Source organism: Phyllobates terribilis, unplaced genomic scaffold (genome assembly GCF_046119375.1).
Source record: "Phyllobates terribilis strain yellow unplaced genomic scaffold, ASM4611937v1 Scaffold_1__5_contigs__length_1240528914, whole genome shotgun sequence".
Classification (NCBI taxonomy): Eukaryota; Metazoa; Chordata; class Amphibia; order Anura; family Dendrobatidae; genus Phyllobates; species Phyllobates terribilis.
Window position 1 is genome coordinate 363,201,156 of NW_027362761.1, and position 27,531 is coordinate 363,228,686.

General features: G+C 42.2%; 1 protein-coding gene across 1 annotated transcript in view; it reads right to left on the reverse strand.

The window, feature by feature from the left end:
* The window catches only part of HVCN1 (hydrogen voltage gated channel 1), a 61,783-nt gene extending 35,172 nt beyond the window's left edge, over window positions 1-26,611 (reverse strand). The window contains exon 1 of the mRNA XM_073676315.1: window positions 26,460-26,611. The gene's annotated coding sequence lies outside the window, so the exon portion shown is untranslated. The remainder of the gene's footprint in view (window positions 1-26,459) is intronic.
* Between the last annotated feature and the right edge of the window lie 920 nt (window positions 26,612-27,531).

Sequence of the window (27,531 nt, forward strand, 5' to 3'; positions counted from 1 at the left end):
TCCTCTCTGTCAATCTCTTCACTGGCTCCCCATTGCTCAGAGACTCCAGTTCAAAACCCTAACCATGGCATACAAAGCCATTCACAACCTGTCTCCTCCATATATCTCTGACCTAGTCTCCTGTTACATACCTGCACGCAACCTCCGATCCTCACAAGATCTCCTTCTCTACTCCCCTCTTATCTCCTCCTCCCACAATCGCATACAAGATTTCTCCCGTGCTTCCCCCCCCTACTCTGGAACTCTCTACCCCAACACATCAGACTCTCGTCGACCGTGGAAACCTTCAAAAGGAGCCTGAAGACCCACCTCTTCCGACAAGCCTACAACCTGCAGTAACCACCGCTGCATGACCAGCTCTACCCTCACCTAATGTATCCTCACCCATCCCTAATAGATTGTGAGCCCTCACGGGCAGGGTCCTCGCTCCTCCTGTACCAGTCGTGGTCACATTGTGTTCAAGATTATTGTACTTGTTTTTGCTATGTATACCCCTTTTCACATGTAAAGCGCCATGGAATAAATGGCGCTATAACAAATAATAATCTAGGATGTGTTATTTGAGTGTTCCCTTTATTTTTTTGAGCAGTGTATAATTGCAGTCATCATATTATATAGCACAGTGTACTTACAATTGCTCATTTTGCCAAATTCCCATGCTTAACGGTAAGCACCACACATGTATATAGTGTCCATTTTAGGACATGATCAGATATATCAAAAGTCAGAATGATGTCAGTTTGAGCCTAAATACCCCGTCTGAGAACTGATCCTGACAAGTGACTTTTGCAACTGTAATAATAATAATAAAAAAAAGTAACTGTTCGCTGATGGGACTAGAACCCAAAATTCTGTGTCCCAAAGCCAGTACATTAACCACTGAGCTATAAACTCAGTTGCAACAACCTGAGAGTTCTATTTGGTTATATGATTTTCAGTGCAAACCCCATTGAAACTCATTGGGACTTATGCACAGACTGCAAGCAATCCAAATTTAAATGATGTTTGATTTTGATGTGCGACTTTCTTCAAACATCAGAATCACAATGACTTTTAGTCACCCTGAGTATTTTCATGGTTGATCTCAAGAAAAGCTGCTAATTGCTATCTGCTATTGGCTGGATAGCGTAATGGTAAGGCATCAGCCTCTGAAACTACAGTATCAGAGTTCAAATCCCGATAGGAATGTGTTTTTGTTTTTTTTAAATAATTATGCCTATTTAGCACACAAACTACAGGGGTGTTTTACTTTTTAATATCTGACATTCTGATTGTCATCCTGACGTGTTAAGAGTTTCAGACACGCTGTCTATTTCCATGGTAAATTACATAGCCAAAGTAAGTTGGGAGTTTGCAGCCCGTACTTGGGTGAATGGAAATAAAAATTTACAATAAAATAAATTTTATCATTAGACCCCTTTAAGAAATTATGCAAATATAAAGTCACTTTTAAATAGATATGTAGTAAATTATTGCCTCCCAATTACTTTGGCTATGTAATTTACCATGCAAATAAATGGCGTGTCTGAAACTCTTAACACATCAGGATGACAATAAGAATGTCAGATATTAAAAGTAAAACATCCCTGTAGTTTGTGTGCTAAAATAGGCATTATAAAAAACAAAAAAAAATAAATAAACACATTCTTATTCCTATCGGTATTTGAACTCTGACACTGTAGTTTCAGAGGCTGATGCCTTACCATTGCGCTATCCAGTCAAGTGATAACAATAAGAAGCTTTTCTTGTCTTATGAGATCAACCATGAAAATACTCAGGATGACTAAAAGTCATTGTGATTCTGATGTTTGAAGAAAGTCACACATCAGACGCACACATCAAAATCAAACATCATTTGAATTTGGCTTGCTTGCAGTCTGTGCATAAGTCCCAATGAGTTTCAATGGGGTTTGCACTGAAAATCATATAACCAAATAGAACTCTCAGGTTGTTCAAACTGAGTAAATAGCTCAGTGGTTAGTACACTGGCTTCTGGACATAGAATTTTGGGTTCAAGTCCCATCAGCGAACAGTGACATTTTATTATTATTAGTATTACAGTTGTACAAGTCACTTGTCAGACAGGGTATTTAGCCTCAAACTGACATCATTCTGATGTTTGATTTTGATATCTGATCATGTCGAGACCATCACCTCACCCATTCTGCTTTTCACAAACACATGGTGTTTGGTACAAAAATCTCAAATCTAGATTTATCAGACCACAGTACAGATCTCCACTGGTCTAATGTTTATTTCTTGTGGTTCTTGGCAACCCCCGCAAAAAAATAAGAAACGGTCTTATCATCTGCAGTCCTCAGTAATGGCCGCTTTGCAGCAATTCAACCATAAAGGCCTGCATCTCAAAGTCTCATCTAGACAGCTAATATTGAGAGGTGTCTGGCTACCTGATGTCTGTACAGCATTTATGAGGTCTTGTCTTGAGGTGCTGTCAATTTGCAGTTTGAGGCTGGCAACTCTGTTGAACATATCTGCTGCAGAGGCAATTGGTCTTCCTTTCTTGGATGTCCTAATGAGAGCGAATTTCATTATAGTCATTGATGGTATTCATAAATGCACAAGAATACCTTCAAGGTTCTAGCAATTTAGGGATGAACTGGCCTTCAGGACTTAAAGTAATCGATTTTTCTTCATTACTCAGATGAGTGGTTCTTGCCATAGTCGGCCTTAAAATAGTTGTGGAATAAAGTTCAGCATTGTATGAAACTGTGTACCAATACTAACCCTGCAAAACACACCTGATAGTCATGAACACCTTCTGAAGGCAGGCAATTCTACAAACTCTGAGGCATATCTGTTCATTGGAAGCAATTCCAAGACTGCCTGAAAGAACGGCATGAGTGTGTAAAAGTGAAGCAAGATCCTAATGTTTAACACACATTTTCTGGTTTTCTTCACACTTCGCTTATGTGTTACCAAGTGGCTTTGCTGCCTTCAGTCTGAATCTACAATGTGCACATTACAACAAGGAAACCACTGCATAAAACAAGTGTCCAAACTTTGTAGTAAAGAATGTATGGTATACAATACCTGTCAGAGCTGCCATTGTACAGGTAGAGAGTTAATAAATGAAATGTTACCCCACACTTTGTAAAAGGATAATATAGAATTAGAGTAACGTTTATTATTAATAAAACCTGTTCTAACAGTTGTTGTTACCCATGACTTCCTAATCAGCACTAATATTAATTGTATCCTACCAGAAAGTAGGCAAGATGGCAGATTTTCAAGAATACAGGTTCTTAAAATGTAGCTGGGGGAACCACGTAATAAATAAAATTAAAAAAAAAAAAAAAAAAAAAAGTCATACTTTAGCAGAACCGTAAAACATGGTCATGTTGTTTATATTCCAAACCAATATAGTAAAATAGATTGCGGTGTTGTGGACACAAGGCTGATGTGTACAAAGCCAGGCTCTCAATTATCTTGTTTATACCCTAAATCCATGTAGGACAATTAGACGTTTAACTGTTCCATAAAGCTAAACATCACATAATGTGCTATACATAAAATATGACAAAAAAATGCCAATGAAGGGATCTCAAGTGACCTTTCATGTGGTCATCTTTACATAGGCTCGCAGCGGAACAGGATTGGAATTCGGCAGTAAAGTCTATGTGTACATATAACCCATTTACAATCTCACTTAACTGCAGGTCAATCCTTTAGTAAAAGTGAAAAATATTTATAATTCAGATGAAACACTGCAGAAGGTATGTTAATCTTCAGAACACCCAAAACACAGGGGAATAAAGAACTGCTATAAAAACCACATAGCGTCACAAACTAAGCACATGTTTTATTGTCTACACTGGAACAGACAGGATGTAAACAATGTGACCAAGCTAAAAATAGAATGGAACTTTTCAACAAAAAAAAATAAAATAATTAATATAGATACCATACAAAATGTCCATATCATCTAAGATGAACAGATACCCATTATATTTTAAGCTTCTTCACACTTTCATCTGGTTCAGACAAAATGTGAATGCTGCAGTGGTCAAGCAATTCCCCCAAAGACACCTTTAAAACAAACAATGTCGGACACATGCTGCCCGATACACGGTCAGCATGTATCAGCTGTCAGGTTCACTTTAAGATTTCTCACAGGGAGCTGCACTTGGCTGTTATCATTTATAGAGCCTGATTCATTAAGGCTGCGAGCCCACTATGAATTTCCGCAGCAAAAACGCTTGGTAATACGTGCCCCATGGTCCCGAATGATAATCAGCTGCGGATTATCATCGCGAAAAAATACGCAGCATGTCCATTAATTTTGCGGACACGCAGCATAATTGCCGCCATTGTCTTGCGGATATTATGCGATTCAATGCAAGAGCACTTGTGCACACGCGGATATTATGCGATTCTATATACGGATGGTACCCGGTTCTGGAGAAGAAGAGACTCTCCTCCAGACCTGGGTACCATAGAACCTGCTAAAAAAAAAAAGAATTTAAAATAAAAGATTATACTCGCCTTCCGATGGCCCTGGTGTTTTCTCTGCTACGTCCGGTCTCTTGTACTGCTCGCTATGGTCTAAAAAGGACCTGCGGTGACGTCGTGTGACAGGCCACGCAACTGCTGACGTCGGCAGACCCATCACATGACTAAATGACGTCACCGCAGGTCCTTTTAGACCATAGCGAGCAGTACAAGAGACCGAAAGTAGCAGAGAAAACACCGGGGGCCATCGGAAGGTAAATATGTTTATTTTTTTACCATTTTTATTCTTTATTTTTTTTATTTTATTTTTTTTAACTATTAACTTGGTCACACTATATAAATCCATGCCGTTTGCATGGATTTATATAGTGTGACCAAGTTGTCAAGCACCTTTCCAAGTGATGCTAAATAACCCGCATGCAGAAATGCATGCAAAAACGCTTGACAAACGCTTCTACCTGGCGGGAAAAACGCATGTAAAATCCGCATGCGTTTTTTCCTGCCAGGGAGAAGCGGAAAAAACAAGCAGCATTTCTGCATCGTGGGCACTTAGCCTTAGACTAGCATTGTGCAAACCAGTCTTTATGCACGGGAACGCTGGAGTAAGCGGTGCTTAATTCATTAAGAGGACTTCACTACTTAATGAACTAGGTGCCTCTTACAAGTGCAATGCGAATCCGGCAGAAAATGTACTCCATTTCTGAAGTTATGCCACTAAAGTGGTGTAACTTCATGACTGACTGTCTGGCTTAGAGTGCTTTCACATTGCGTTCTGTGTCCCAATCGGGGCATACAGTTAATATTCTAATTTTGTGAGAAGCATCAAAAAGTTAAATTTATTTCAGTTCTAAAATACAAAAAAGTGAAACTCATTATATAGAGTCTTTACAGAGTGATCTATTTCAAGTGTTTATTTCTGTTAATGTTGATTAAGGCTTACAGTCAATACAGAAAACACAAAAGTCATTATCTCAGTAAATTAGAATACTTTATAACAACAGCTTGAAAAATGTTTTTAAAATCCAAAATGTACAGTACAGACCAAAAGTTTGGACACACCTTCTCATTTAAAGATTTTTCTGTATTTTCATGACTATGCAAATTGTACACTCACACTGAAGGCATCAAAATGATGAATTAACACATGTGGAATTATATACTTAACAAAAAAAGTGTGAAACAACTGAAAATATGTCTTATATTCTAGGTTCTTCAAAGTAGCCACCTTTTGCTTTGATGACTGCTTTGCACACTCTTGGCATTCTCTTGATGAGCTTCAAGAGGTAATCACCGTAAATGGTCTTCCAACAATCTTGAAGGAGTTCCCAGAGATGCTTAGCACTTGTTGGCCCTTTTGCCTTCACTCTGCGGTCCAGCTCACCCCAAACCATCTCGATTGGGTTCAGGTCTGGTTACTGTGGAGGCCAGGTCATCAGGCGTAGCACCCCATCACTCTCCTTCTTGGTCAAATAGCCCTTACACAGCCTGGAGGTGTGTTTGGGGTCATTGTCCTGTTGAAAAATAAATGATGGTCCAACTAAACGCAAACCGGATGGAATAGCATGCCACTGCAAGATGCTGTGGTAGCCATGCTGGTGCAGTAGGCCTTCAATTTTCAATAAATCCCCAACAGTGTCACCAGCAAACCACCCCCACACCATCACACCTCCTCCTCCATGCTTCATGGTGGGAACCAGGCATGTAGAGTCCATCCGTTCACCTTTTCTGCGTCGCACAAAGACACGGTGGTTGGAACCAAAGATCTCAAATTTGGACTCCTCAGACCAAAGCACAGATTTCCACTGGTCTGACATCCATTCCTTGTGTTCTTTAGCCCAAACAAGTCTCCTCTGCTTGTAGCCTGTCCTTAGCAGTGGTTTCCTAGCAGCTATTTTACCATGAAGGCCTGCTGCACAAAGTCTCCGCTTAACAGTTGTTGTAGAGATGTGTCTGCTGCTAGAACTCTGTGTGGCATTGACCTGGTCTCTAATCTGAGCTGCAGTTAACCTGCGATTTCTGAGGCTGGTGACTCGGATAAACTTATCCTCAGAAGCAGAGGTGACTCTTGGTCTTCCTTTCCTGGGTGGGTCCTCATATGAGCCAGTTTCTTTGTAGCGCTTGATGGTTTTTGCAACTGCACTTGGGGACACATTCAAAGTTTGCCCAATTTTTCAGACTGACTGACCTTCATTTCTTAAAGTAATGATGGCCACTCGTCTTTCTTTACTTAGGATTTGTATTATAGCAAGAAAACAGCAGCTAACAGTATATTCAGTAGGACTATCAGCTGTGTATCCACCTGACTTCTGCACAACACACCTGATGGTCCCAACCCCATTTATAAGGCAATAAATCCCATTTATTAAACCTGACAGGGCAGACCTGTGAAGTGAAAACCATTTCTGGTGACTACATCTTGAAGCTCATCAAAAGAGAATGCCAAGAGTGTGCAAATCAGTCATCAAAGCAAAAGGTGGCTACTTTGAAGAACCTAGAATATAAGACATATTTTCAGTTGTTTCACACTTTTTTGTTAAGTATATAATTCCACATGTGTTAATTCATAGTTTTGATGCCTTCAGTGTGAATGTACAATTTTCATAGACATGAAAATACAGAAAAATCTTTAAATGAGGTGTGTCCAAACTTTTGGTCTGCACTGTATGTTCAGTAAATACACTCAATACTTGGTCGGGGCTTCTTTTGCATCAATGCGGCATGGCAGCATGGCATGGAGGTGATCAGCCTGTGGCACTGCTGAGGTGTTATGGAAGCCCAGGTTGCTTTGATAGCAGCCTTCAGCTCGTCTGCATTGTTGGGTCTGGTGTCTCTCATCTTCCTCTTGACAATACCCCATAGCTTCTCTATGGGGTTAAGGTCAGGCGAGTTTGCTGGCCAATCAAGCACAGTGATACGGTTGTTTTTAAACCAGGTATTGGTACTTTTGGCAGTGTGGACAGGTGCCAAGTCCTGCTGGAGAATGAAATTTCCATCTCCAAAAAGCTTGTCGGCAGAGGGAAGCATGAAGTGCTCTAAAATTTCCTGGTAGACGGCTGCGCTGACTCTGGTCTTGATAAAGCACAGTGGACCTAAACCAGCAGATGACATGGCTCCCCAAGCCATCACTGATTGTGGAAACTTCACACTAGACCTCAAGCAGCTTGGATTGTGTGCCTCTCCACTCTTCCTCCAGACTCTGGGACCTTGATTTCCAAAAGAAATGCAAAATTTACTTCCATCTGAAAACACTTTGGACCACTGAGCAACAGTCCAGGTCTTGTTCTCCTTGGCCCAAGTAAGATGCTTCTGGCGTTGTCTATTGGTCATGAGTGGCTTGACACAAGGAATGCGACACTTGTAGCCCATGTTCTGGATACGTCTGTGTGTGGTGGCTCTTGAAGCAATGACTCCAGCAGCAGTCCACTCCTTGTGAATCTCCCACAAATTTTTGGATGGTCTTTTCTTAATCCTTTCAAGGCTGCGGTTATCCCGGTTGCTTGGGCACCTTTTTCTACCACACTGTTTCCTTCCACTCAACTTTCCATTAATATGCTTGGATACATCACTATGAACAGCCAGCTTCTTTAGCAATGACCTTTTTTAGCTTAACCTCCTTGTGGAGTGTGTCAATGACTGCCTTCTGGACATCTGTCAAGTCAGCAGTCTTCCCCATGAGTGTGGAGCCATCTGAAACATCGGAAGCCTTTTCAGGTGTTTCTTAATTATTCTAATTTACTGAGATAATGACTTTAGTGTTTTCATTGGCTGTAAGCCATAATCATCAACAGTAACAGAAATAAACACTTGAAATAGATCACTCTGTTTGTAATGACTATATAATATCGTTTCACTTTTTGCATTGAAGAACTGAAATAAAATTACCTATTTGATGATATTCTAATTTTGTGAGAAGTACCTGTACATCCTAAAATTCCCTGCAAAACGGGGTCTGGACGTATGCGGTGACGGGGGCCATTGACCGCAATGGTGACGGCAGAGCGAACATGAGCTCTGCCGTGCACTTTTTTCGGGAGTGTATGCCCACAGGAGGCGGACACTCAGACGTAGGCTGCTGCGTCTCAGTGTCCGCCTCCTGTGGGCGTACATTCCCAAAAACAGTGCACGACAGAGCTCATGTTCGCTCTGCCGTCACTATTGCGGTCTATGGCCCCTGTCACAACAGACGTCCAGACCCCGTTTTGCGGGGAATTTTAGTACTTATGCCCTGACAGGGACACAGAACGCAATTTGAAAGCACCCTTAGCCACACTGCTTCCCCATTGGCGTAACTAGCTGGGACTGGTTTAAAAACACAAAAACTTGAAATATTTTTGTGCCACTTCCAAACTGCGCAAAAATTTACTACAACTTAAAAAGGTGTGTTTACATCAAAATTCTAGCAGAAAACACCTCGGCCCCTAAATTTTTAATGAATCAGGACATTTTGTATACCACCTAAAGGCTCATTCATTAAAACAGGAGGTTTCTGCTTTTTTGTTTCATTTTTTGGGGTGTGCGGATTTATAGATATTTAAACGAAGGAAAAATAAATAAAGTAAGTAAGCTCAGCGTCACAATCTGGAGCGAAACCCAAATAGGTTTGGCTGTGTTTTTTATGCGTTTATCTTCACTGTCCTGTATGCATGTACATAAAGTTCTGTAAAAAAAAAAAGTTATATCTCATTCTGGTTTTGGCATAGTGGGGAGGTGAATTGTTCAGGAATAGTTCAGACTCTAGCAGTACATTGATTTCGTATGACATTATTTACTTTCACACTATGGGGTCTGCCATTCAGTTGCACAAACATTGTTCAATCTCACATGTAGCTCAGCCAATGTTTACAATGTACACATCACTAATTTAATTACACTGTACTAATATAAGCCACCATCTCAGTGACCAAGACAAGATGGTAAAATCACAAAAATAAAGGATTTTTCACATACTGCTGTACTTGTTTATTTTCACTAAAAATGCAGTAAAACCTGATAGCTATGTTCACACATCATCTTTTTAATTTATTTCTTTCAGCTTTTTTTCACTACCCATTACTTCGGATGAGTGAAAAACGCTGAAAGAAGTGACATGCTCTATTTTCCTAGGACCCAACCAAGACACAAGACACGCAACAAATAAAAAACCATGTGTGAACAGAGAATTCTGGTTTCTCATAGACTTTGCTGGCACTGCAAAACACATCTGAAAATTTGCAGCAAAAAATGCTGAAAAACCCAACATGTGTGAACATTGTCTAGTGAACCTGCAGCAGAATCACTTAGGCTAATTAATTATATATTTTTCAATGCATCAGTAAAAATCAGACGTTATGCATAAGATGTAATCTGTTTGGTGCACATATAGACTTGAATATAGCGAGTCTTATCGAAAATCTGGAAGATACTAGTACATCTTGAGATTTTCTTTTCACAAATCCGTGTGAAAAAAAAGCAAATCGGTCATCTGAACAACTTTATTGAGTGCTGTTGGTACGAGGTCTGATTTTATTAAATGACGGCACTTGAACTGAAAATACGCTCGTGTGAACATACCCCAATACTGCCATTTTACTCACAGACTTATGACTCTTACCCAAGAGTGTTCTACTAAACATCTTTCAACACAGTGTGGTTACCATATTTCATTAGCACTCTTGCCTAAAGCAAATTAGGAAGTAAAAATTCCCTTTCCACATTCATCAAGTGATTTTACAACACCCAACTTCTCCCTATTTGTAACTATTTGTTAACATAAATTAAAAATGCACCAAATTTATAAGACTGTCAGAGGAGGAATGCTACATTCGGTGTAACTCATTGGGAACATTAGTCTCATAATTCTCTTCCGTACACCTGATATAGCTATAGGATTTTCAGGGTTACACCCTTTTATCCCTTATCCACAGGCGAGATTATAAAAGGTATTATCGCTGGAAGTCTGCTGGGATCCCAAGAATCGCTAGAAACTTAACAGGGACAAAATAGAATTCATCATCTCCCCCCCCCCCCCTCCCCATCTCACTCAACCCCCCATCTGACCTATCAATTAAAGTAAGTGGCTGCTCACTCCCCAGTCTCACAAGCTCACTGCCTCGGGGATCTCTGGACTCTGATCTCTCCTTCAAACCACATATCCAAGCCCTTTCCACTTCCTGCCGACTCCAACTCAAAAATATCTACCGGATCCGTACATTCCTTAAATCAAGAATCTGCAAAAACACCAGTGCATGCCCTCATCATCTCCCGCCTTGACTACTGCAACCTCCTGCTCTGTGGCCTCCCTTCTAACACTCTTGCACCCCTCCAATCTATCCTAAACTCTGCTGCCCATCTAATCCACCTGTCACCCCGCTATTACCTGGCCTCTCCCCTACCACTCCAAACCCACCCAACAAAAAAAAAAAAAAAAAAACCCACACACACACAGACACATCTGGCAACCATGAACCAGACTTGTATTGGAGGATCCAGCCCAAGCCAATTACTTTGTTATATGCCCATAAAACAGTTAGCTCAGGTCGATAGACCTCCTGACACAAGAACGGTCGTGTTTCACAAATGGGAGAAACTGGTCTAAAGCTTCATTCACATCTTCATATCGCATGTATGTGGTCTATCTATTATTTCTCGAGGCTAAAATACCCATTATAATCTATGGTGCTGTTCATACGTCCGTGTTTTTTTTTTTTTTTTTTTTTTTTTTTTACACAGACAGTGTGTCCGTGCAAAACACGTGGAGACATGTCCATTTTTTTAATTTTATTTTTTTTCTGCCAGCATGGATGACAAGAGCTAATACAAGTCTATGGATCCGTAAAAAAAAAACACTTAGATTATCTTGATGGCGCTCCAAATCGATGCAGCACAATCAAGAGTAAAATAAATAAATAAAAAAATAAATATTTTACTCTATATTTATAAAGTTCACTTATATGTATGGTTGGTGGCAAAGGTGCAAAGTTGCCGTTTTGTCACTCCAAAAGAGCATTGACTGGATATTTAACCAACTCACCACTTAGTTCAATCTACCAGTTTAATGACTTCAATCTCAAAATACTTATTGGGTATAATGGCTCCACCCACTTAATTTCTAATGTGTCCATTTTCCAACTTCAACCAGGATACACTGGTCTTGGAATATTTTCATCAGATCCAGTATAAATCGTGTCTGTTGTGCAACTCAAATTAGGAAGATATACTGGTATATTGATGGTTTATCAGCCCCATACCCGCGAGCCCAGCTCGAACCTCCACTAAAACAGGTATAGTGCCGCCCAACTTGGCACAATCAACTTCATCTTACCGCTCCATACCAGTAGGGTAGATTGGGGCATTGAGAGTTTAATCACTTAGCGTCCACAACGCCATCTTGTGACTTCAATCCATCTTATGACACTAGACTAGAAGGATAAACTGGACTTACACTGCTGAGATCAGAATTCAGGATCACAAGACAGGCGTCCCAACCAATGAAGACACAGCGCAACCCAAACACGATACACATGGCCACAAGAAGGTACTGAAGCATTAAATCTAGTCTCCAAAACTGATGTTAGCATTTCAGCGCCCAAGTGGGCCCCTGTACTCACTGCCATTCTTACTAGAGGCCGCTATAGAAAACTATGGTGTTCTATGATTCACAGTTGCCCCAGGCTCCTACATCCAAAAGGACAGTAGTAGGATTAGCCTTTTTATTTTGTGCTCTTGGCTTCATTTCTAGTGATAGGTGCTGTCATGGTGAGGGGAAAAAAATAAATTTAGAGATCAGGTAGATAGGGAAAAGTTTAGGATACTGTGTAATAAAGTAGTAACAAGCTATCGGGGTAACCACCAGATCAGTCAAATCATAAGCAAGGTAGTTAAAATATAACGTTTATTAGATATATATTAAAATTTCTTTATATAAAAAAACCCAAAGAGCCATATAATGAACCCTGGGTCTTCTGAATTACCATCAACAGCTTTTAGCTGTATATACATGCAAACCACACCTCAAAATGCCAAGTACATAGGGTTTAGAAGAGTCAGCCTCAGTTCATCCAGAACATAGAGGATCATATAATTAAATATTACCCTTACTAGTGTTGGTTGACATTTTTAGTAACAATCATATAGAGATACCATGAATGTGCTCAAAAAAAAATTGTATAATAGGTCAAGATAATATTCACCAACCTAGCACATATATTAATCCTGCGACTCATCTCACAGGAGTGTGCAATACATTATCAATAACCTTAGGTATACAGTGAAATCCCACATGCCCTTTATACAAAAAAAAAAAAAAAAAAAAAAAAAAAAAAAGTGTATCGTGGACCATGTCAGAGAAAATCAACAAAGCCTCACTAAAAAAAAAAAAATCCTTCGGGTTATTGTTGTACAAAGCATAACGAAACAATCTCACCCAATCCTATAGTGCATCATGGCTTGATTCTATCCTCCTCTCAGAAGACCCAGGGTTCCACCTCTCACTTCCTACACGATGTCTCCTTTAAACGGCCGCGCTAACAACACGCCACTACATCACATCCGGTCACGGGGGCTGATATATCAGGTATTTGGAACGCATCCACCATCCAGGTGGAACGCATACAGCATCTCACTGACATCACATCCGGTGACGTCCTCCCTATTTCCGGTTACTGGAACGCATGTATGCATTAATGAAGCGCATCCTGAACACTACACTGGCGCTTCATAGACACCAAAACCGCCGATCCTAAATCTGGATTTTATAGAGCGGTGGTTGGGGAGGGAGGAGGAAAAAAGCAATCCACTACCAAAGTCAAAAAACTGGGGGATATAGTACACCTCCTCACCTCCATTCAGATATATTCGCCACTCTTCTCACGTAGCAAAATATCAAATAATGGGACCAACTTATTTATAGCAAAATTGACTTAAGAAAAAGGAAACATCCGTCGTCCCACCCCTTAAGGGTTAAGCATGGCCTCCCACCATAGGGCTATCTTCACCAGACAGCTAAGCAGGCATAAATAGAAGGCTAAAACCCAAACATATTTGTCCACAACAAACAATTTGGAACATTACCCAAAAGGTTAAACCAAAGGGCAGCATCTGAAGTACGGGGTAGAGAAAACACACCACACAATAGGGCAGGCAAATAAATGGTATATTTCTAAAAAATTAAGGAAACCCTGGCGAAATGGAAACCCTATATAAAGAGGCCAAGAGGATAAAGAATGGCACACCAGATCTTTTCTACACTGACCCTAGGTCCTCATCCCTAACAACGGAGGTTGGCACCCTAGACCTGCGCAGTGGCGCCCCCACACTCCTTTCCCTATATTGTCCCTTAACCTATAGGAAACATTTATATGAGATTTGTTCATTAAGTCCACTAGGTGCCAGCATACGTAGATAATGTATCCATTTGGCCTCTCTTTGAAGTAGAGCTTTATCCCAATCCCCACCTCTGTGGAAACTTGACCTCATCAATACCTATGAACCTGACCGAATCAACTTTGCCCTCATGCATGGTGTTAACATGTTTAGCTAAGGGTGTGCCCTTTTTATTAACAATATCACGCAAATGTTCACCTATACGTCTCCCGAGTTCTCTTTTCGACATGTGGCTTTGTAAATAATCCCTTTAAATCTGCAATTTATGAAGGAATTAATATAGTGTATTTCTCCAGTCACCTTCCTCTCAAAAGTTTTACTCTGTGTGATCACCTTACATGCTACACATCCACTACATTTAAAGCACCCCCCCTTGCCAGTTGATCTAAGCCATCCAGTACCCGCTCTACCAACATAGTGGCTGTGTACAAGCCTATCTCGAAGGGATCTACCCCTACGGTATACAATCTGTGGGGTGGACTTGACATAGCTCCCTATATCTTCATCCATCTGAAGGATCTTCCAGTGTTTCTGGAGAATTTTTCTGGCCTCATGTACCTTATTTGAATAGGTAGTAATTACTCTACATGTGTCATTCACTTTCTGATCCTGTGAGGATGGATAAAGAAGAATCGCACGATCCTTCGCCAGGGTTACCTCATAGGCCTTAGCTAGAACTTTTTTGGGGTATCCTCTTTCAATGAATCTATCCCGTAATTCAGAGGCCTGCTGAACAAAAATAGCATTATCTGAACAATTTCTACGGACCCTCAGATACTGTCCCTTTGGGATCCCTTTCTTCAAGGGCAAGGGGTGATTGCTCTCCCATTTCAACAGTGAATCTGTAGCCGTTTCTTTACAGTATGTACAGGTAGAGATACTACTGTCCTCCTTACACAGCAAAATGTCCAGAAAAGGTAAGGTATTGATGCCCATTTCACATGTAAACCGCAAATTAAGACTATTTTTGTTGAGCGCCCTCACAAAAGTATCAAATTCTACGGAGTCCCCCTTCCAAAAAATTAGGATATCATCGATATACCATATCCATAGGGATATCCTCTCCCTACCTTCCACAGGACATTCCCCAAACACAATTGTTTCCTCCCACCAGCCCAGGTAAAGATTGGCATACGATGGGGCGCAGGGACTCCCCATCGCCGTCCCCCTGAGCTGGTGGAAGTACTGGTTGTCAAATAGAAAAACATTTCTGTTCAGGCAAAACTCGATAAGACTTTTTTAATAAACTCATTGTGGTCGGCAAATTGACATCCTCTGCTACGCAAGAAGTATTCCACCGCCTCCAGGCCCTTTTCATGGGGAATTGATGAATATAGGGATTCCACGTCAATACTAGCCAGTATTATATCAGGATCCACAAATATGCCATCCTATTTTCTCAATAGGTCACTGGTATCTCTAATGTGTGAATTAAGGCCAATAACAAATTGTCTCAAGATTTTATCAAGATACACACCCAAATTTTGGGTAAAACTGTCCACCCCTGCCACTATAGGACGTCCTTTCAAAGGACTCGTGCCCTTATGCACCTTGGGGAGGCTATAAAAAGTGGCCATTATAGGGAATTTAGGGCAGATAAAAATCAAATTCTTTCTTACTGATAACCCTACTTGTCAGGCCCTCAGATGCCAACAATTTCAGATCATCCATATACTCACCAGTAGGATTACCCTTCAGGACCCTATAGCAATCTTTATCACGCAAAATATTCAGGCACATCTGATGGCAATTCTTGGAATCCATAACCACAACATTGCCCCCTTTATCTGAGGGCTTAATAGTAATTGACTGATCCCCTTCCAGATTACATAAAGCCAGCATCTCGAGTTTTGTCAAATTATATTTGTATCTAGTTTTTTTCTTTTCCAAGGCGGTCAGGTCTTCTGTTTCAAGGTCCAGAAACACATCGATGGGGCCAACATCAACCTGTGGTGGCGGCATATTGGTACTTTTCAAATGTAGATCAGTGAAGGGACCCCTGCCCTCCAAATTAGGATCTGGTAAACCCAAATCAAAAAGAGTCCTAATGTCAACCAGTAAATCATCTGATACCCCCAGATCGGAACAAGTGAGTTTGTTCATCCGAACAAAAGGCTTCCTCCATTTAACCTTACGAACAAATCGGTTCACATCTTTCACCGCATCAAATGATTTAAAGTCAGTTGTTGGTACAAAAGTAAGCCCCTTACTCAGATCCATTAAGGGTCCTGGAGGAGAGATTAATAAACTGGAAATTATTTACAGACCCTGTGGGTTGGACAAATTGAAACGACTCCTGAGTGGATACCCCTCTTCTAAAAAATGCCCTCTAACTGGGGACCTCCTGCTATTATTCTTATCCCTATTGCCTCTGCCCCTTTGTCTTCCCCTCTGTGATTTATACCTAGTCTCGGGGTCGGAGGCTTCTGTGTCTGTAGACTGAAATATCAGTCTCTTGATATCTAGAACCCCTATACGTCGGAAAGTTATAAGCCTTGTTCTCTTTAAATTCTTGAAGATCTCTCACAAAGCAATTATGTTTACGTTCTTTTAAGTGGTACTAAAATTTCTCCAGAGTATTCTATAGGGTAGTCTCCTTAGATACAAAGTCTGGTTCAGAGGCAATTTTTTTTGTAATCTCTACTTGTGTTTTAAGAGTCGTTCAGGGCTATAAGTGTCTGCTTCTCTTCTTCCAAAATCAACCTCATAAATCTCAAAGAGCTTTCCGTTGCCTTCTTCTCCCACCTGTTTAAAAGGTTAGGGTTCTTATATCTAAAGGGGGGTTGGAGCGAAATTCTCAGATGTCTGGGAACAATCCTTGCCTTCAGATAACTTTCTAAAGTTTGTACCTCCCACCATGACGTGGTTTGATCTTTAAATGATTTAGTAAGATCTTTAAAAGCCGCAGTGAAAGACGGAGTATCTCTCTTTTGGACAAATATATGATCGGAAAAAACCTCCTTAGCCTCTGTAGCTCAGCTGCTAGTATCCACACCCGTGGTTAGGAAACCTGCCATCCCCAAAATCAATTAGTAACAAGCTATCGGGGTAACCACCAGATCAGTCAAATCATAAGCAAGGTAGTTAAAATACAAACGTTTATTAAATATATTAAAATTTCTTTATATAAAAAAACCCCAAGAGAGCCATATAATGAACCCTGGGTCTTCTGAATTTACCATCAACAGCTTTTAGTTGCCCCAGGCTCCTACATCCAAAAGGACAGTAGTAGGATTAGCCTTTTTATTTTGAGCTCTTTTCTAGTGATAGGTGCTGTCATGGTGAGGGGAAAAAATACATTTAGAGATCAGGTAGATAGGGAAAAGTGTAGGATACTGTGTAATAAAGAAAATTAAAGAGGTGGTTAGGGTGTAAAGATGGTTAGAAAATACATTTTAGGTTTGAAACCACCCCATTAACAGGAATGTTCTCATCTTTTCTTCAGGAGCACCTCTCCACAGCCTTAAGACTGACAGTTCTGAATAATTGCGCAGCTGCACCGAACTGAGGGATTTCCCATACGGCTAGCAGAAGTAATTTTGGTGAAGCATCGGGACACTGAAGTTGGCAGGATCCAGTCTGCTTTAAAGTGCCATTTGCAGAATCTAAACAAAACCGCACTGCCCAGGTAAGCAGCCGCTCTGGTTCTGCAGTAAACAATATAATTGCAGTTTTAATAATTGCAAAGTGGTTTGCGCTTTCAAGCACTTTAGAATTGCAACCATATAAGGTTAAAATATTATTCCCATCTCAGCCTTTCATGGTCGAGATGGGAGTAACTTATTGGTGATGGTCACCAGATGTAAGGGGGGGTCCTGTCACTGTGCAGGGCGGCACTGTTGCTTTTTTTTTTTTTTCATCTAATGCAGTGTATAAGTCGGGAGAAAAAAAGTGGGGAACGTGCTCTAGAAGCGATCAGCTATTGATAACTTATTTTCTGCAGAGGAAGAGTTCTGGCAGTCAGTGCTGGAAGAAGAAGAAAAGAGCAGATGAAGGACTTCAACTATAGACGTCACCGGTGAGTCAGTGTGTTACATGTACACTAACTATACACTATAAAGTGTATACAGAGCTCCTGTGTATAATGTCACCAGTGGTAATATTAGTATTGTGGTTTTTACTAATGATCAGTATTGTAGTATTTGGTCACTACGTGGTGGTAATATGCACTGCTCAAAAAAATAAAAGGGAACACTCAAATAACACATCCTAGATCTGAATAAATGAAATATTCTCATTGAATACTTTGTTCTGTACAAAGTTGAATGTGCTGACAACAAAATCACACAAAAATCATCAATGGAAATCAAATTTATTAACCAATGGAGGACTGGATTTGGAGTCACCCCCAAAATTAAAGTGGAAAAACACACTACAGGCTGATCCAACTTTGATGTAATGTCCTAAAAGCAAGTCAAAATGAGGCTCAGTATTGTGTGTGGCATCCACGTGCCTGTATGACCTCCCTACAACGCCTGGGCATGCTCCTGATGAGGTTGCGGATGGGCCCCTGTGGGATCTCCTCCCAGACCTGGACTAAAGCATCTGCCAACTCCTGGACAGTCTGTGGTGCAATGCGACGTTGGTGGATGGAGCGAGACATGATGTCCCAGATGTGCTCAATCGGATTCAGATCTGGGGAACGGGCTGGCCAGTCCATAGCTTCAATGCCTTCATCTTGCAAGAACTGCTGACACTCCAGCCACATGAGGTCTGGCATTGTCCTGCATTAGGAGGAACTCCGGGCCAACCGCACCAGCATATGGTCTCACAAGGGGTCTGAGGATCTCATCTCGGTACCTAATGGTAGTCAGCCTACCTCTGGTGAGCACATGGAGGGCTGTGCTGCCCTCCAAAGAAATGCCACCCCACACCATTACTAACCCACTGCCAAACTGGTCATGCTGAAGGATGTTGCAGGCAGCAGATCGCTCTCCACGGCATCTCCAGACTCTGTCACATGTGCTCAGTATGAACCTGCTTTCATCTGTGACGAGCACAGGGCGCAAGTGGCGACTTTGCCAATCCTGGTGTTCTGTGGCAAATGCCAAGCGTCCTACACGGTGTTGGGCTGTGAGCACAACCCCCATCTGTGGACGTCAGCCCATCATACCACCCTCATGGAGTCGGTTTCTATCCGTTTGTGCAGACACATGCACATTTGTGGCCTGCTGGAGGTGATTTTGCAGGGCTCTGGCAGTGCTCCTCCTGTTCCTCCTTGCACAAAGGCAGAGGTAGCAGTCCTGCTGCTGGGTTGTTGCCCTCCTACGGCCCCCTCCACGTCTCCTGGTGTACTGGCCTGTCTCCTGGTAGCGCCTCCAGCCTCTGGACACTATGCTGACCGACACAGCAAACCTTCTCGCCACAGCTCGCATTGATGTGCCATCCTGGATGAGCTGCACTACCTGAGCAACTTCTGTGGGTTGTAGAGTCTGTCTCATGCTACCACGAGTGTGAAAGCACAACCAACATTCAAAAGTGACCAAAACATCAGCCCAGAAAGCATTGGTACTGAGATGTGGTCTGTGGTCCCCACCTGCAGAACCACTACTTTATTGAGGGTGTCTTGATAATTGCCAATAATTTCCATCTATTGTCTATTACATTTGGACAACATCATGTGAAATTGATTGTCAATCAGTGTTGCTTCCTAAGTGGACAGTTTGATTTCACAGAAGTTTGATTTACTTGGAGTTATATTCTGTTTAAGTGTTCCCTTTCTTTTTTTGAGCAGTGTATGATCTGGTCATGGTGTGGCAGTATTTGTTCCTTGTATGTGGTATTACTAGTCTTGGTATAGTGGATTGTGTTGAGTATGGAGGTCATTTGTTCTCTGATATCAATAAGGCGAAAATTCTTGATTTCCAATAGAGAACTCCTTCCTGTCCTGAAGCTATTACACAGTAGCAAATATGCACTTACAGGGGTTCTATGGTGAAAACAAGTTATCACCTACCCTAAGGCCATGTTAACATGTTCAGTATTTGGTCAGGATTTTGCACCAGTATTAGTAAGCCAAAACCAGGAGTGGGTGAAAAATACAAAAGTGGTGACGTGTTTCTATTACAGTTTTCCTCTGATTGTTCCATTCCTGATTTTGGCTTACAAATACGGATGTAAAATAAATATAAAAGTGATAAGTTATTTATTGGTGGGGGTCCGACTGCTGGGACCTGCACCAATCTGCAGAATGTGCAACTTTTATCCCCATTAGTATGGAGCGGCATGTGCAACTTGACCACTGATCCATTCATTCCCTAAGTGGCTGCACTTGGCTTTTTCTGGAAACCCCCAAAGCGGATGCATGGAGCTGCGGTCAGACATCCCACCTGCCGCTCCACTTTAAAATGGGGATAAAAGTGCCCTGTCAGGGATAAACGTTCCCCGTTGTTCCGATCAGTGGGGTTTCCAATGGTTGGATTCCACCGATCAATAAGTTATCACCTATCTAACCTGTGGATCGGTGATAACTTTTTTCATCAAAGAACCCTTTAATGCCATACAGTAATTGTACATCCCAGTTATAGTGGCGCACAGATGAGCAGGAGCCGCCTATGTTTTACAGTCGATGCTCTACCATAGCAGGGATAACAGCTAAAGGGTATTTGCATATAGCTGTAGGGTGGGCCACAGACACCCCAGTCCGACTATGTATAGAACTCAGTGAGAGGTCCGCAGTATATACACAGTACATCAGAGAGCAGACAGTGGGGCTGGTGCATGCACATCAAAGGAGACACTAGTCTGCTGGTTTCATCACAGGGTCGGGAGCGTAGAGACGCTGGCCAGCGACAGGACGCAAGCTTTCATTGCATTGCGTGCAGTGTTCAGTAGTGAACGCTGCATGCTCATAGTGCAAGAAGAAATTAAAGGGCCAGCAAAACTGGGCCGCCGGCCCAAACACTACGGTCCCCGGGAATCTATCAAGGGGCCAGAGAAAATTACGTGGGCATGAGGATCCTCACCCATGTTTTAGGATAAATTTAACAACTGCAACTTTTTACTCAAAAAAAAAATCACTCCTGTAGGAGTGATGCAAAAACTAGTTGCAGACAGTGGAAGTTTGTTTCAAGATGAGGCAAATTTAACAAATATTATGTGAGTGCAGTCGGATTGGATCATGAGCACCCATACAAGTCTATGGGTGCGTGTGACACATCAGACTGCGCTCGGATGACATCCAAGGATAGAAACAATGGAGAAATTAAGTTCTCTGTCGTTTCTACACCTGGGATAAGATTCTCTCAAGCGAGAAAATCGGACCACACTAAGATGACACTCAGCTCAAACTGACAGTCATTAGCATAGTCTGCCCACTTCTTTTGCATGAGAGAATCGACGGCCGTGTGACTCCGGCCTTAGGCCACGACCCCACTAGCAGTATGTGGTCAGTATTTATTCTCAGGCGTGGGAGCCAAAACCAGGAGTGGGTGATAAATGCAGAATTGGTGACTTGTTTCTATTATACCTTTTCTCTGATTGATGGAGCCAAAACCAGGTGAGGAACAATCAGAGAAAAGGTATAATAGAAACAAGTCACCAATTCTGCATTTATCACCCACTCCTGGTTTTGGCTCCCACGCCTGAGAATAAATACTGACCAAATACTGATAGTGGGGCCATGGCCTTAGACTCAAATACATGACCCCTTTTTTTTTTTTTTGAGAAAAAAAAAAAAAAAAAAACACACACACAAACACTGCCATGTGGGAGCCACTGTATAGCATTCAATTTTAATGGATACATTGACGTTCTGTAACATAGAAAACGCTAAATGGCCCTTTTACAAGACTATTTTATTCATTTATACAGTATAGCGCCATTAATTCTACTGCACTTTACAGATAATATCGGCACTGTCCCCATTGGGGCTCACAATCTAAATTCCCTATCAGTATGTGTCTTTGGAGTGTGAGAGGAAAGCCACACAAACATGGGGAGAACATACAAACTCCTTGCAGATGTTGCCCTTGGTGGGCTTTGAACCCAGGACCCCAATGCTGCAAAGCAACAATACTAACCACTGAGCCACCGTGCTGTTGCTGTATAAAATAAATACATAATATTGCATATGGATGGGCACGTGAGAAAAAAATATATAGTTACTTTTCTGGATGAAACTCTGAATAATTTTTTATACGCTCGCGTGAAGCAACCCTGATAGTCACTTTATCTCTAGTTCACAAGCATGGTGTGACTGGTTACTGTGCCAGGGAATCCTCTGGTGGAGCCTGACTTGTCACAATAAGGCTATGTGCACACAAAGTTTTCCTTCTCATGGAGATCAAAAAATACAATTTTTTTTATTGGAAACAGCTTCAGGAAATGCTCCTTCTTTGGGAGGTGGGGAATCTCCCAAAGTTTGTTTCCTAAATGGGCGCACAACATCTTTTTTTTTTTTTTTTTTGACGGATACGGCCTGAAAAAGCTGAACATAATGCACAGCAATACAAAAAGCCACTATTGTGCATATGTTGTGTCTTTTGCCTCTTCTTTTAACCCTAGAACGCATGACCATAAAAATGGGTATTTTCAAATAAGTTGTTATACCGAAAATGCCTGTAACATAAAAATAAATGAACAACTGGAAATGACAAACAACTATATACCTGAGGAATACCTAGAGTTTCAAAATTCTAACTAAAGTAATCTTGCAGAAAATAGAAAACAATTAACAGGGTGGGCCTGCGAGGCCCCAGGTATGCGTTCTAGGGTTAATCACTTTGGGTTTGGGAACCTTGAAGCTGCTAAAAAAAGTAACATGTTCATTCCTTCGGAGGCTTCATTTGTAAACAGCCCGTTTTATATACCGTATTTTTCCGACTATAAGACGCACTTTTTTCCTCCAAAATTTTGGAGGAAAGTGGGGGGAGCGTCTTATAGTCCGAATACTATATTATTGTATGGCCGCATGGTAGTGGGTGTGGGGGAGCGGCAGCGGGGGATCAGCAGGGCACAGGAGGCAGCAGCCGCCAGCTGCAGCCTGCGCTGTGCCCGCTACTAAAGAAAATGAATATTCCCTGCTCCCCACACCCATGGGCATGGAGAGCAATGAATATTCATTTCTCTTAATAGCCAGCACATTGGAGCCACAGCGCAGATCATGCTGCCGCTCTGCGGTCAGTGTGCCCGCTATTAAAGCTCATGAATATTCGCTACAACCCACTCCCATGGAGTGTGTCAATGACTGCCTTCTGGACACCTGTCAAGTCAGCAGTCTTCCCCATGATTGTGGAGCCTAATGAAGCAGACTGAGGGACCTTTTTAAACACGTAGGAAGCCTTTGCAGGCGTTTTTTTATTAATTATTGTAATTTACTGAGATAATGACTTTTGTGTTTTCATTGGCTGTAAGCCATAATCATCAACATTAACAGAAATAAACACTTGAAATAGATCACTCTGTTTTTAATGACTATAATAAGAGCTTCACTTTTTGTACTGAAATTAACTTTTTGATGATATTCTAATTTTGTGAGAAGCAGCTGTACCACATTAAGGCCTCTTTCACACGTCAGTATCTCCGGTACAAGTGGTGACAGTTTCCACATGTACTGGAGGAGACACTGACACAGGCAGACCTATTCAAATGAATGGGTCTGTGCACATCTCAGTGTATTTTCACAGACAGTGTGTCAGTGTGCGCCACACGCTGACATGTCAGTTTTTTTGCGGATACACGGTCCGCAAAAGTGCTTCACGCTGAACACACACGGATGACATCCGTGTGTCATCAGTGTGACAAAGAGCGGCACCTGGGAATCAGTGCTACAGGTAGTGCTGTTCCCAAGTGCCGGTGCTGAACACTGCCCTCATCATGGTTCCCTCACGGCACTACGATCAGCACCAGCAGGGACAACGATGAGGGTAGTGGTAGTCTGCTCCCAGTGTCCCCACCTGTAAAAATAAGAATAAAATAATAAAATCCTTATACTCGCCTCTCCTAGATGTCCCCCGCTGTAATCCATGCAACCGCTCAGCAGAGGAGTCGGGGGGAATGAGCCACGCTCAGTGAGTGACAGGACACCGCTCCTGAGCTGCAGCTCCGGAGCGGCTCATTCCCCCCGGCTCCTCTGCAACAGCGGTCACAAGGATTACAGCGGGGGACACCTAGGAGAGGTGAGTATATGGATTTTATTCCTATTTTTACAGGTAGGGACACTGTGGGATCACACTACCACTACTCTCATCATGGTCCCTGCTGGTGCTGCCATCAGCACCAATGATGAGGGCAGCGTTCAGCACCGGCGCTTGTTAACAGCGCTAACTGTAGAGCTGATTCCCAGACACCGTCCGTGTGATCCTGATGCGGCACACGTGTGACACACACATCTCTAGTACCGTTTTTTCTGGTACTGGAAATATCCGGACGTGTGAAACTGGCCTAAGGGTATGTGCACAGTGACTTTTTTTGCAGTGTTTTAGGACCAAACCCAGAACACAAAATATATTTAAAAAAGCGTCTTCTGGTTTAACCCCTTAACAGCCTTTTAACGGTGGTCATTAAGGTGGCTTATTCCTCAACGACGCTTTTTAATGGCGCTGAGGAATAAGTTAATAGCGCCGACCCACAGCCAAAATTTACTGTGGGTGACAACTGTACATGGCCAGTTTTGGAGCCAATTAACCCCTTAAATACTGCTGTCAATCGCGAGGGGTTAAAAAGGCTCCATATGACAGTTTCAACCCCCCCCCCCCCCCCCCCCCATGATTGTAATCGCAGGTGCCGATTGTTGCCATCGTACCCTGCGGTCATCTCACGCCAGGGTATGGTGGCTTGTGAGAGCCAGCTATAAGCAAGGTCTCACAGGCAGTCAGTGACTCACTGACATGTCTCATGCACTGCAGTACACGAGTACTGCAGTGTATGAGACCAGTGAGCTAAGTAAAAAATATACATGTCCCACAATGGGACTGTGTACAAAAATCAGGAAAAGCCGTCTCACCACTAAAAACGCAGTGTTTGTGATAAAACTAAAAGGTAAACAAAAAAATAAATAAATTTACACAATCGGTATCGCCACGTCCAAAACGACCTGATCTATCAAACTGGCAAGTTACTTATTCTATAAGGTGAAAACCGTAAAAAAAAAAAAAAAGCCAAAACCATCCAGCAAAAAACAAGCCCTAATTTGGCTCTGAGAAAAAAAAAAGTAAAAAAAGTTACAGCTCTCTGAATTTAGTGATGCAAAAACAAATTCATTTTATGTAAAATATTGTTTCTAGTCAGTAAAAGCAACAAGCATAAAAAAGGATATAAATCTGGCATTGCTGTAATCGTACCGACGGTCTTATCAATTTTACTGCGCCATGAACAGCGCAAAAAAAAAAGAAAAAACAATCACTGAACTGCTGGTTTTTGTTCTGTGTCTGAAAAATCTGAATAAAAAGTGATCAAAACCCATTATGTGCTCCAAAATGGTACCAAAAGACTGCAACTTGTCGCGCAAAAAATTAAGCCCTTATACTGCTTTGCTCGCCACAAAAAAAACGACATTTTTACTGTGTGATAGCAGCAAAACATTAAAAAAAAAAAAAACAACAATATAATCTGGTATTGCTGTAATCGCACCGCCCTGAAGAATAAAGTCATCTAATCACTTATACCGTATGGTGAACCGTGCAGAAATAAAGATGAGAACTATTCATGTACTGCTGACTATATGTTCATTCCACCCCTCAAAAAAAATAATAATTCAGAACACGGCTCACCTCACATTCAGGTCTCGTTCACACTGAGGTTGTGTGCCCACTATGCGTTTTTCATGCAGAATTTCCGCAGCGTAAAGGCTGTGTGCCCACGTAGCGTTTTTCAAGCGTTTTTGATGCGGAATTTCCGCAGCGGAAACGCTTGTAAAACGCTTGGTAACCCGCACCCCATGGTCCCCAATGGGATTCCGCAAGTTCTATGCACATGCTGCGGATTTTTCCGCAGCGTTTATGCTGCGTTCAAAAATCCACAGCATGTCAATTAATTTTGCGTTTCCGCAAGCGGAATTGCCTTTGTCCAATGCATAAAAAACGCAAGGCAATTCCGCATGTGGAAAACGCGTGATAAACGCGCGAAAAACGCGCGATAAACGCGTGCGGAATTCCGCATGCGTTTTTCCGGGAGAGGACTTGCATTTATGCAGCAGAAATTTTCTGCTTCATAAATGCAACGTGGGCACATAGCCAAACACTTGCAAAACGCTTGGTAATCCGGGATTTGAGGTCACAATGCATTTGAAAAAAGCAAATCAAATCCGCGTGTAAAATCCACAAGCGTTTTGGACTGCCAAGAACAAGCAGAAACGCTGCAGAAATTTTCTGCATCGTGGGCACATAGCCTGACGTATAATACAGAGGAGTACAACGCTACTGCACATACCTCACAACTATAAACACAAAAATACGACCCTGGGAACATAAGAGCCATCATATACATGCACGGCGCTTCTATCCGAGCACAGAGATGCCATGTACAGAGCACAGGACGACAGGTCACCAGCAGCGCCCTGCTCTGACGTCCCATGCACAGGCATGTTCACACCAGTGCGGCTTGCCATGGAGAGAGCAGTAAGTGCACAGCTGGCTAATACCCACCACAGGCTTCTGCGCACTACAGGTACCATAACGGCTCCTACTCACCAGCAGAGGTGGCCCCAGGTCTCCGCAGTCCGCGCTGTCTGACTTCTCCCTCACAAACTTCATCACAGTCATTTAAATCGCGGCGGATTGATCCCAGTTGTTTCCTTCCTCCGCTGTAATGTGGCGCCCTGGTACAGATAACAAGTAGTTCCCTCAGAGCCTCCCTGATTCCTGAGTCGGCTGATTTTCCGCAGCACATGATGCTTTTTGGCTTCCTGCTGCACAGTGCTGTTCAGACTCAGTGTGGAGTTATATCACAGTGTGTCTCAGCATAAAAGCTGCGTTTCTCCCTACAGTCTGCAGTCCTGTGTAGCTGATGCTACAGATTCTGTGCGTTTAGCAGAAGTACTTTGTTGGGGATATTCACTGACGTTTCTGCCATTGTCCCATCTGTCTGAATGAGCCTTTCAGTAATCCGCCTGCTTACTGGAAAACTACCCCACTTAGATACCTACAGCAGTGTTAGTACTTCACAGAGTTATACTTTATGTGGTTCATCCACGTTGTTTGTACTGTTAAACGCAGCAGAAAAAAAAAGGATAAAAAAACCGCAGCATTTACGCTATGTGGGAATGGGGCCTTGGGGAACATTCTCACAAACTGATGTGTGCAGCAGTCAGTACTCGGACCACTATTAGCCTATGTGTTTGGGCTCGCACTCACCACCGTAGAAATCAGACGAGTGCGTTCTGATTTTTTATCGGATAGCAGTCAGACAAATGTTATTCAATGGGGGCAGCGCTGATGACCGATTCTTATCACTGACAGAATCTGAGAAAAAGAAACACAGCATGCTGCAAATTCACTCCGAAATCGGATGGGTGCGAGAAAAAACTTGGATGCCATAGGGAGTCACAGTATGGAATCTTTACAGATAGTGTAATTCTGTAATAGGAAATTGTAAACGGTCCTGTAAAGGATTAAAGGGGTGTCCAGTACTATTGATAATGCCCCAATGTGTTTTTATGTTGAAAAGAAGTTTCTTTGTAAATACCTTGCGTGCTTTCCCAAAGAATGAGGAGAGGGAGAGATGACGGGTGTGACGCACGGGGTAACCCAGCCCACAGCCCAG